This window comes from Acinonyx jubatus, chromosome E1 (assembly GCF_027475565.1).
Source record: "Acinonyx jubatus isolate Ajub_Pintada_27869175 chromosome E1, VMU_Ajub_asm_v1.0, whole genome shotgun sequence".
In the NCBI taxonomy this organism is placed as follows: Eukaryota; Metazoa; Chordata; class Mammalia; order Carnivora; family Felidae; genus Acinonyx; species Acinonyx jubatus.
In genome coordinates this window covers 31,175,260-31,188,585 of record NC_069397.1, presented here as the reverse complement: position 1 = coordinate 31,188,585, position 13,326 = coordinate 31,175,260, and positions in this window count along the sequence as shown.

Sequence of the window (13,326 nt, the reverse complement as noted above, 5' to 3'; positions counted from 1 at the left end):
AACATTTTTTTTAAGTTTGTTTATTTTGGGGGGGGGGGGAGGAGCACAAGTGGGGGTGGGGCAGAGAGAGACAGAAACACAGAATCTGAAGCAGGCTCCAGCCTCCAAGCTGTCAGCACAGAGCCAGACACAGAACTCGAACCCAAGAACCCGTGAGATCATGACATAAGCCAAAGGCAGATGCTTAACTTACTGAGCCACCCAGGTGCCCCTGTTTTATTTAGCATCATACAAAAGTATATGTACTTGAATAATCTCTAGGAATTAGTTTGTAGCTCCCTCTACAAGATGACAATCTGTAGCCCTAAGAAGATGTCATCATTTCCACCATATAGGACTTGAGACAAAAGGCGTAGTCTGTAAACTTAAAGAAAGCTAAATGAATAAATGAAGCCTTGCTGTCTTAGACAAGCTAATCTATGCATCAAAGCAGAGAAAGCATAGTTCTGTGGGCCCAGTGTGCTTCATATCGAAGGAAAGAAAAGGATCGGAAAGAAACTGTTGACATTCTGATTGCTTAAAGCTGGTGCCTTGCTAATTGATTTCTGCTGAGAACAGGAATTCCTCTATGCGTCCACCAGTTCTAAAATACAACGCAAATAAAATTCTGTGATTCCTCTTGACATTTACAACAAATATCAACTTAGCAGAACATGAGTAGCTTCCATTCATATGACCCACCTTTGTATTTAAAAAGCTTTTTAAAAAAAGCAAGTTTGAAATTAAAGTTTGGAGCCATTACCATTATTTTGTGTTGTAAAGGAGCACTTAGAGCACTTAGAGTTTCCTTCTCTCCCATGAAATGCTGAAGTTAGTAAACATTTTAATTGAATGTGAGATCTGACTTGCAGTGAGAAGGAAAAAAGTGACAAATCTCATAAAAGCTTATGATGTTGGAGAAAGCAAAAAAATAATGTTTTAGATTTATTTATTCAATAACTCATTTTATTCAAGTTACTATCAATTTTCACGTGGTATCTATTTATTTTGGGTTCTTTTCATCACATTTCTATTGTACAACTATCTTAACTGGTCCTCACTAATTGATGGCATTAGGGAGCATGGCATAGACTAAAATACCTATTACCTATCTTGAATACTGATCTCAAGCACTACTGATCAATTGTAATATAACAATAAACTTCAGGTAAAGGGAAAAAGAATACATTTTGATAATTTTATATCAATTATGAAGAGTACATACTTCAAGAAACAGTATTTGACTTCCATTAGGTGTACAAAGGTCTGTAATTAACCACAATTCATTACTGCATATCTCCTATGTGTAACTCACTTAGGGCACCCACCTATCAATGTCTCTCATATTGTTGTTTCATTTACATTTCTCAACCTCAACTTCCCCCAGAAACAATCTTTACTAGTGTTTTCCTGGTGGCTATTAATTTCCTAGCATAGTGGTCAGTACCCAGTATTCACTCAGCAGTGTTTATGTAACGCATGAATGATTTTCATCTAAGTTCTTTCATTTGCAAAGTACTTTTCTAAAAACAGACCAAATAACAAACATTCACATCATCTAAGAAATCACCTGTCCACATGACCACATGACTACAAGAAATTCTCATCTCATTGCATCTCTCATTCTGTATTTCTGGTACCTTGCTGAAAACAGAAAACACGGGCTTACTTTCTCAAATTCCTTTCTACTTGCTGGAGTAAAATCTTTTAAAACTAAATTCTCGTCTGCTGGGAGTATTTTCACCGCCTCCTATTGGTTTGTATTTACACATCCTTAATGAGGAAAGGACTATTATGCTGATATGCTGCCTGATTCTGAGTTGTCACAGATAAATTTATTCCTAAATCATCTGGGAGTTCTGGATCAGGAGAAGCTTTTGTCAGGCCATGTGCTACATCTTCTCAGGAAGACTACACACAGGGACCAAGGGTCATCTCCTACCTTCTTTCTCCAGGCCCCCTCACCTTTTCAATTCAATCCCTTCCCTTCCAGAGTTAATGGAAACTTATTCCAGAATTTTCTCTCCATATTTATATTCCTGTCCTATTCCTTACAGTGATTTACCACACAGCAACCAAGGTGATTCTTTTTAAGACACATATAAATACGTCTGCCATTTATGTAAAACCTTTCAAGAGCTTCCTCTACATTCTTCACCTCCCCAATCCCACCCTTTTTCATGTGTATTTTGGAAATAGACCAACTTTACCATTTTCCATATCATGAAAAAAACCCAAAAGTGGATAAAAGGGTAATGTACATTTACACTGAATTCTACCATTTTATATTTTTAATATGATTTACAATATCTACCAAGGTGTATCAAATATTTTATTACAGGCCAATAAAATTGAGTATCAATACTCTCTATGACTTGCCAATCTAGATGACTGATAAGAAGACCGTGAGCTCCTTTTGTGGTTTATAATCTTTACATCATCCATCACCACTTTTCCTGAGAAAACAGAACTTATGTGTTCTTACTCTTCAAGGATAGCATTCTTAAATTTCATTGGGTGATCTCTATCACTAAACCCTACTTCTATGCCCTTATATTCCAGAGCCAATCATTTCTATGGAGTAAGGGCCCTCAAGACTATAGGAAATCCATTTACTAACCCACTTGAGATGAAAAATAAGTCCCATAAGTTGTGTGTGTGTGTGTGTGTGTGTGTGTGTGTCTGTGTGTGTGTGTGTGTGTGTGTGTTTAGCTTCAAATTTGACATCCTTTTAAAGAGATAAGCCACCCACTGTTGAAACTAGTCCCTATTTGGCTCTCCACTGAAATAAAATAAAAAATTTTATTAGTTTGAAGAAATCTCTCTTGGAGTGTTTCTTGGAACTGTTCACTAAGTAATAAATGTTAGTTTCTCAAACTGCAGCTAGGAGCCAAATGTTTATTAATACTGTTATTTTCAGCACAGTGGTCTTTTGAAATAGCATGTACAATATTGCAAGCAGGTTTGAGCACAGTAAGTTCACTAAGAACATAGCAAATATTTATTAAATTCTACAGTAATTCACATGATATTAAACATGAAGTAACCATCCATGGAGAATGCTAGTATCGCTGCCAAGAGAAAAGCATACCCAGGGTTTTCAGCAGTGTACAGCCATTCCAGAAGGTTATATGCAAAACAATTCACACACTACCTAATAGGAAGACAAAATCTCTGGTAGGAATCAATTGTCGGGAGACAACTCGGAGTCTCTGAATTTACGTCTGTCTAAAGAGCTGGGTCACTAAATGCCCTTTTTGTTCTGAATGATCTTTCCATAGATGTTTGCATAGAAAACAGCCCTGTAAGTTAGAGATAGTGTCTCTGGAACCAGGGGCTGGTTTGTCTACTATTCAATATAATAGTTTCTTCTTCTGGAACAAACATCAGGCAGGTTTGTTTACTGTCCATTATAAAACATTCAAAAGATTCAAAAGATTCAAAAAGATTTAAGTTACTTAATTACTTAAGTTCAGAGTTTTTCAGTGGTGAAATAAAACTTACTGCATACAGCATCACCCCCATGGGGCTTGGAAAGAAGCTCATACTGCCTTCTATGTTGTGAGTAATAAAGTCCTTTTTTTCTAACCAAGCAATCTCATGTCTTCTGTTAGTACCCATCTAACTATGGCGATTTTTTTAGCTTACAAATAGGTAAAAAATCTTAGATCTTTAGCAGTTTTTGACACTAACTGATAAATATCCAATATTTGTTTGTTTTTAACAAATGTGATGTTTTTAACAAACAAACTAGAAAAAGGGGATGAGGTTGTAGTCCTATTTTATGCAGAAAGCAGCCACTATGTCCCCTGACTACTGAGAGGGGACTTGGGAATAACAACCCTTCGAAGCTATGAGGAAGCTTGCTGTGTACTGGCAGAAGATCAGTGCACCATGCCCCACTGTGGAGTCTGAATTTACACTATTTACATTTATACTATTTATATTACTTCATGTGAATTTCTAACTGACTAAAAAGACTGACTGGATTACCTAACGGAGATAATAGAGAGAATGGGCGAGATGCAATAAATGATAAGATTAATAGCTGAGTATTTTCCCAAAATCAAGAAAAACAAGAAACTGAAAAATGAGGGAAGCATGTTGCTCCTTACGTTCATTTAAGGCTCCTTACTCCACTTTGTCACACTGGTCATTTTTCAGTTTCTTAAACATGCTGAGCTCTTTTGCACTCCCAAGGACACCACACAAGTTGTTCCTGCCTAGAATGTTATTACCTTTCCTCTTTACCATGGTAGGCTTCTTCTCATCCTTCAACCTCAGTGGCACCTCCTCTGAAAATTCTTCTGTGACCATCTTCTCTAAAATAGTCTCATTTCCCTTATCCTTCATAAAACTTCTTGTTTATTTCCATGGACTATGATTCCTGCATTGATTTATGCATCTACTTGTTTATTACGGTCTCTCATGGTAAAAGCTGAGACTCTTTCTTCAGGTTCTCCAATATATCCTGTCTTGGCCAGTTTGGACTTCTATAACAAAGTACCACAAACTGGATGGCTTATAAACAATAGAATTTTAGTTATCAACATTCTGGAGGCTGGAATTCCAGGATCAGGATGCCAGCATGGTTGGGTTCCGGTGAGGGCCTTCTTCTGGATTGCAGAATTCTTGTGTGCCCTTTATATAACAGAAGGGGTGAGAGAGCTCTCTTGGGCTCTTTTTATAAGGGCATTAATCCCATTCCTGAGAAGTTCCACTTTCATGACCTAACTACCTCCCAGAGTCCTACTTCCTAACACTATCACACTAGGGATTAAGACTTCAACATATGAATTTGGAGTGGGTGGACATGCACAGTCAGACCAGTGCATATCCCCACTGCTCTGCACAATGCCTAACAGATGGCAAGCTCTCCATAAGCATTAGTTGACTGATGTAACTAGTATTACTGAAGAAAGCACTTAATCCATTTGAAGATTAAATAAATATGTAATTATAGTGACAGAACTATTATGTATTTTTATATAAAACTATAGAATGATTGAAAAGAAAATGCCCTTGTAATGGACTTGGACAAAATGAATAACAACAACAACTCCAAAAAAAGTCCATGGGTGGCAGGAAGCTGTTGAGAGAAATATTTTCAGGGGGATAATTTCAACAGAAACAGTTTAATTTCCAAGTCGATAAACTGAAAAATATGAGTGTGAGCATGTTAGTGAAAATTAAGAAGTTAAACCTCAAATGGAATGCAAAACAGACAATGTCCTTTCCAAATTACTAAAATGAGCCGAAGATATTAAGAAAATTGACCACGCCCTAAAAACTGAGAAAGCTGCTTCTTTAAAGAATACCAGCCCAAAACAAACTCAAGAATGAATTCTTTAAAATCTTTATTGAATAATTCATTTTTATGGTGTTTAAACTTTTCTAAAGCACTGAGAAAGACAAATCCCTCTTATTAATATTGATAAGATCCTATATAACTCAGAATCAAGCAGTGTGCAAAAACAATAATATACCATGAAGGAGGTTCATTCTGAATTAACAAAAAACATCATATAATTTATTGTCAAAATTAGAACCTTTGTGAAAGTAAAAGAGGGTGCAGTTAATAATTATTTTCTCATACCCAACATTCAACCTAAATGGCATTGGTATTGACTCTATACTCAAAACATATAAAGAATTCAACCACCTCTCCCTATATAATCTGATTTCAACTCTGTTTGAACCATATTAATCTCTCCTGGTTTTCTGCAATAGTCCTCAACTGGTTTCCCAGTTTTTGCTGCTGCCCATTATGATTTGTTACTGTCTTCTCAATAGTGCAACTGGAAGAATCCTTTTAAGATGTACATCAGATTACAGCCCTTTCTGCCCAGAACTTTCTGATGTCATAAAACCCATATCACTCATAATAAAAGCCACAGTCCATTTGGTCAAGAAGGTACAATATGATTTAATCCTCTCCTCCCTGTTCCCTGCCCCCTCTGTTTTCCCTCTAGCTTAACTCCACTAATATTCCTGCTGTTCTTTGAATTTACCAATTAATTTCCTGTTTTAGGGCCTTGTAACTGGCTATTCTCTCTATCTGGAATGTTCTCCCCAGAGATATCAGCCTGGCTTATCTCTTCCAAGGCTTTGTTAGAATGTTACCTTTTATTTTTATGTTTATGTTTTGAAAGAGGGACAGACAGAGAGGGCATGCATGTGTGTGGGTATAAGCAGGGGAGGGACGGGGGGGGGGGGGGGGGGGGGGGGGTGGAAAGAATCTTAAGTAGGCTCCACAACTCAGTGCTGAGCCTGATCTCACTATTGTGAGATCATGACCTAAGCCAAAATCAAGAGTCAGAAGCTTAACCTACTGAGCCACCCAGGTGCCCCTATAATATTACCTTTTAAATGAGGCCTAACAACCCTATTTAAATTGTACCCACTTACCCAAACCACACCCTCCCCACCTGAAGCATCTTATTTATTTTCTCTTACACTTATAACATTTTATTCACTTATTATATGTATTGTTTATTCTCTCTCTCCATCTACTAGAAGGGCCATGAGGGCAGGATTTCTTTTTCTTTTGTTCTTTTTTCTTCTCTTTGTCCTTTTTTACTCATATTAGGTGGTTAATAAATACTGTTGAATTAATGAATGGGTGAAATGTTTTCTCCTGAAAATTTTCTAGAATTTCAATTTGACTGTTTTTATATATTCCAGCTCTCTCAAACATACTCCGTTTTCTCAAGACCATGTCTGATAACTTTAGTATCTGAATCTCCTGTGGGTCTGTTTCTATGGTCTGTTATTTCAGACATTCCTCTTCTTTCTTCATATACCATTATTATTTTTTTTTTTATCAACTACCTCATATTCTTGTGTGTATGAAAAAACTGCAGAGGTAATTCGAAGTACTGGGCCATGTTACCATCCTCCAGAAGGGGCTGATTTTTGCCTTTGGAAGGCAGTTAAGTGAGAGGCAGGTCACAGGAATTCATTTAAGGATTGAACTGATTCAAAGATGAGTTTCAGTTTTTGAGGGCTGGTCTACTCTGGACTGCCATTATTCAGAGGTAATTGCTCTTTAGGAGGTCCCAACTCTTTGTGGCATCTCTTAATGTCCATCCTCCTTGTTAGGTCCTTAGCTCCAGATTTTTGCCTCCTAAACACCACAATATTGCCAAAAGTTCTACTCAGTTATTCAGTCTCTCAACCACCTTGCCAGGGAGGAAGTTGGATGATATAAACTACTTACCATACTGGAAGTAGATTTCCCAATATTTATAGGCTGTCTCCTACAGATCTTTGCATATAAATAACTTAGTAAGTGTTAAATAATGCATGATTAAATGCAGATTCAGCTATTGTCAATACATTTCCTTATAAAACCACTATTTTGTTATTTCTTTTTAAAATTTTTTTAAAATGTTTTTTTTTTTTTAAGATAGAGACAGAGCATGAGTGGGGATGGGACAAAGAGAGAGGAGACACAGCAGGCTCCAGGCTCTGAGCTGTCAGCACAGAGCCCGATGCGGGGCTCAAACTCACAAACCGCGAGATCATGACCCAAGCCGAAGTCGGACGCTTAACTGACTGAGCCACCCAGGTACCCCTATTTATTATTTCCTAAATGCATAAATCAAGGTATCTATATACACCTATAAAGATAACTTACCTAACGATAAAGCTAAAATTGTTTTTTCCAGTTTGGAAAAATAAATAAGGATTATCTGTCATGAAAGAATTTTGTTAAAACCAATAAAAAAATCTTTATGTCTATATGTAATATATACCATGTTTGTAATACTAGACTATGTAATGTAGAATGCATTTTTCAATGCATATTTTCTCTTAAGAGAAACTTTATGTTCAAATATGCTTACAGATTCCTATATATATGTCTCCAGTGTAGGGATATGGGATATACTGGCATTTTAAATGTTCTGAAGTGTTATGCAGTAAAGACTTCTTTTTCTTTTTTAAGCCAAGGTTTTCTTACTGTATTTGAGAACATAACTTTTTTTTTTTCATTTTATACCTATTGACATCCCAAAGAAGTGATTTTCCATGTGACATACATTAATTCTGTTCTGCAAGAAACTGAAAAATATAACACAGAGTCTCTACCCTCCAGAGATTTTTAGTCAGTTGGAAATAAAAACATGTTCACATTAAGTTAAACTGGAATATACAATTAAACTCACTTTACAAGAAACCTATGCAAAAGAAGTCACAAGAAGTCATGATTAAGGATAAAACTGATTATCCAGTGCTTTTTGATCAAGTGTTCCTTGGTATCAGAAGACCAAACCTATGCCACGGTTTAATTTAATTAGCATTACGAATTTGGAACAATGAATATAAAGTCTTTGAGGTCAAAACTACAGAAGAATAAGCTTTGAAAATTTCAGTGCTGAAACAATGTTATTTGCCAACCAACTAAAGGTCACAATATTTTTTATTTATTAACTTAGAAGGTTTAGGATGCTCCCTGCAATTCTAGTGCAATAAAAATAAAAGCCATTAAAATAGCCTTCCTTCTCTGGGTAACAAGCTCTGGACATTACAGGGTATTCCAGAATAACACACAACAGGTTTTTTTCTTGTAGATTTCTCATTAACTTTTTAAAGCCTCCTGATTTTATGGAATCACTGCAGTAAGTTCTAAATGATGTATGAAATGGGAAAGAAAATACAGGCTGTCCTTACTTCCTCCTAGGCAAAAGGCAATGGCATGCCTGGATTTTTTTTTGTTTTTTGTCGGTTTTGTGTGTGTGTGTGTGTATGTTGTTTTCTTTTTGTTATTTTGTTTGTTCTGTTTTGTTTTTTGCCAAATTACTGTCAGGACTGTCATCCCCTTCTATATAAAGCTTTTAAAGAAAGCACAGTCACAAAAAACATGCACTGGAGAGACACGTAAAAATCAAGACTTCAGAATTCATTCAGATCACAGCATATTTCACCTGCGCTGACCTGCTACTCTTAGCTTTTATTATCCGTGCTGTTGTTGTAGTGTTCTTTCTCTCTCCCTGTTCCCCTTCCTTCCTCCTCTCTCCCTTTTTCTCTCTGACCTGTTTTCTAACTGATCCTCTTGCCAAGGGGCGGGACTGCAAAGCCTCTGAATCAGAAACATTTAAGATTTTCCATACAAGAATCAGCACAGTGGCATCCTAGGCTATCTCTTGCACTACTAAGACCTCCACCATAGTATTTGTGATCTTAGAAATATCACTCCCATGAAATTGTCCCATGAATTATTGTCTCCCATGAAATAAAAATGTATTCTGTTTCTCACTGTGTATGTCAGTTAGCTAATTAAAGAACTCTGGGAAACAGGAGGTTCACTAGAGCAATTTTGGACTCAAGTAGCAGAACATCCAACTAAAAGTGGGCATCTAAACAGTATGGGTTAATTTTTCACATACTAATGATAAAGAGTCTATACACATACAGCTCCGGGTTGGTTAAGTGGCTCAGCACTGATGTGATCACTGATGTGATCAGGACTCCATGTCATTTCCTCTAGCCTTGAACTCATGGTCACAAAGAGCTGCAGCAGAGCAATAACATCTTCAAACGAGGTATTCTAAAGTGGGGACTAGGAGGCAGTGGTTTCTTTTCCATAAACAGACTCCATTCAAGGAGAAATAAATATTTCCTGGAAGTCTGCAGTAAACTGTGTTTCTGCCTCACTGGCCAGCACTGTCTCACTTGCCTGTAGCCCAGCTGCAAGGAAGATTAGGAATGTAAGTATCCAGTATTTTAACCTCCATCATGCTAGATGGACTCTGCTGTCAAGTATCCAATAATATCCACCATAGAAAGGGGAGAAGGAAGGGAGGTGGTGGTGTTCCTTGTATGGACCGTGCACCTGTTTGGGCAAACGTGCTATCCAATTTAACTTGTATTTGACATTAGATCCATTCTTCTCTTGGTTCCATTACATTAAGAAAAATCTTCTTAAAAAAAAGTTATGTTTTTCCACTTTAAATAAATATGAACCTTTAATATTGTTCTTCTTGAATGAGTTTTTGGTTGGTTTTCAACCCCATCATGGCATAAATGAGAGAAAGTTAAAATCCAAATTACTCCTAAGGTCAAACCAGCAAATTGCTGGAAATTTAGGGAAAGCCAATATCTGATTGTGATTAGATCCCTACACTGTCCATAAAACCTTAAAGTTTAGAAACACCAATAACAGCGGCACCTGGGTGACTCAGTCGGTTGGGCATCCAACTTTGGCTCAGGTCATGATCTCACAGTCCATGGGTTCAAGCCCCACGTTGGGCTCTGTGCTGACAGCTCAGAGCCTGGAGCCTGCTTCGGATTCTGTGTCTCCCTCTTTCCTGCTCCCCCCACCCCCCCCACCCCTCACCCCCGGCTCAAGCTCTGTCTCTCTCAAAAATAAATAAACATTAAAAAAAATTTTAGAAACACCAATAACAATGATTGATTATAATAATTCAGGGTATTTCTATGAGTTGTTTTTGAAAAAATCATTCATCTACGTTTTGGAAATAGCACTGATAGAATAGTCCTGTTATATTTGGAGACACAATTTCATAGAAGCATATTAATGCCCATATTTGTTGCTTATCCATGTTACTGAATAATAATCAACCCTCTTTATGCCTGAATCTAGAAAAAGTCAATTGACACTGAAAACCAGAGGGTGTTCCCAAAGCAAAATGTAAGCGGGAATCTCATCTTTTATTTTTTTCTTTGTACTTCCTTGTTCAGCTGTTCAGTAAAAAGTCATTGAGTTCTTGCAGTGTGCAACTGGTTTATCTCAATTGTTTCATGAAACTTAGCAGACAAACATAAAGCTCTGGTCAGTTTGGCCCAAGGTCATATAGCTAATAACTACTGGAGATTCAAAGCCAGGATACATGATACTGAACCCAACATTCTTTTGACCCTGCAACAACTGGCTTTCTTTACAAGAGCTATTTAGAATATAATCTATGTGACTAACCTGGGAGGAGAAAACAACAACAACAAAAAAAAAAACTATTCTAATTATTCTATATGGTTACTTGGTGTACTGAAACAAATCATAGAATTCAAGATAAATGCTCAGAAATGCACATTTTCAGTGACAACATGTTTACTAATACATTCCTTGAAGACTATGCTCTTAAGTCCAGAAAACAGGGTAAATCCTCTTTGATTTGTGATTTTAGTTATGTGAGTACATGTAATATAATACACACACACACACACACACATATATATATATATACACACACACAGAAAAATAATTAAAATATCAAAATTCCCTTTTGATCTATAAGAATTAAATTAGTAGCTAATCCTTTTTAAGTTTCTATTTTAATCATGGTAAGTAATACATTTAATTAAATGTAATTGTTTTCCTCAATTTTGTGCTATGGATAATTTAAATCTTCATTTAAATGTTAATTGCCAGTAACATCAGGGAAAATCCTTTATAATTCAATTTTATTCAGTTTTAATTTTATAAAATCCAGGATATTTGTTTTGTTATAAAGTATGATGGAACATAATGATTATGAGAAGGTGAAAATGAATATAAATTTCTGCAATAGTCTCCAAACAATTTTGCATAGTGATTCCAAACGAGTCAAATACACTGTTTTCATGTTAGTTTCAGCAAATGGAGCTTGAAATTCACAGACAGTTGCAGTGAAGCTGCAAAACTCTTCTTCATTCAAAAGAGGAAATGATTACCTTCTGGTCTTTTCATTAGTTATCAGCAAGTTGCTACAATTAGATTAGGAATGGCTGAAGACCTTATTTTCCATTTCATTCTGTGTTACATTATCTATGCAGTGCATATTGTGTATTTAATAGAAGTTTAGGGAAAAAAGGTTAAATAGATTTATAATTTTGATGGTCTCAGTAAAAAAACAACACCACAGTTTGCCTGGTCAGAATGAAAATCAATTTATGAGTATTAAAATGCAAACTGCATTCATTTTCAAGCAGAACTATTGCTAGGCCTTCCTTAGGGAGGCGCTGGCCTACCCTTTTCACAGGTGTCTCCAGGCTGCCTAAAAAAAGATATTGTTCCTGGAATATGAACAGTTCTAAAATCTCATGTAGAGCCAGCTGGTTCTTTCAGCATTAGTAAAGAGGTCTCATTGATTTAATATTTGTGCCACAGAGACATGGGTTCAAATACCTAGTGAAGGCTAGTCATCAGTATTAATTATCACATGAATTACGTGTGGTATATTGATTGCATCAGTGATGCCTTCAACCTGTCCTGCCCCCATGCCATTTGTCATGTGATTTTGCACTTTCTCCCTATCCCTTGATTTTAGTTGGCTATGCAACTAGCATTGAAAAGAGATGCTAACAGATGATATATAAACTGAAACTTTTAAAAAGTGCTCACGTATTTCCACTTGTGCTATTACACCTTTATCACTGTCATGAGAACATGCCCAGGATGGCCTGCTGGAACATGAAAAATGCATGGCCCAGTGACTCCTAGTGTCCCAGCCAATAGTCAATGAATGCCAGACGTGTGCCTGATCCCAGCTGAGACCATGAGAATCACCCAGGCAATTTCAGCCTTAATCACTGGCCTGCAAACCTGTGAACTAAATAAATCTTATTGTCTTAAGCCATTACATTTTGGAATGCTTGGTTATGCAGTATCACTGGGGCGGTAGGTAACTTACATGCTATAATAAGTACTATTTCATACTAGGATATAATAATGGAGATTATTAGTTAATGTTAGTGCCTTCTTGGCTGGTGGGGGAGGAATAGAAAGAAGGAAAAAATAGGGAAATTTATTTGTTCTACATAGCAAAAATACTAGTATTTATTCTCATTTATTGGGTATAGAATAAGAACAGCTCCATTGTGTCTTATCTCTGTAATATAGAAAAACATAGTAACTACAAATTTTAAGTGCTAAGACTGGATGAGCTGAGGCAGAGTCAGGGCTGAGGTAAAGGCCAAGAGTTGAGAAGAAAAGTAAGAGAGATACACTACCCGTGACATAACAACCCTGTAGGCAGATCTGGTTATTTTTCTGTTAGATGAGTTAGACCAAAAATATGGCTTGTCAATAGGGCTGCCAGATTTGACAAATAAAAACACAGGATGCCCAGTGAAATTTGAATTTCAGATAAATAACAATCTAAGTATGTACCATATATTAGACATGTTGTGTATTCTCCAGGCATCGAGATTTCCAGGGAAAAGATCTGAAAAATGGAGAACTCATTTATTTTGGGGGGTTTTATTTTTTGTTTTTCCATTGAGTTTTTTTTTTTAAGTTTATTTGAGAGAGAGGGAAAGAGAGGGAGGGAGGGAGAGTGGGGCAGAGAGACCCAATTCCAAACAGGCTTCATGCTGTCAGTGTACAGCCTGATGTTGGGCTCAGTC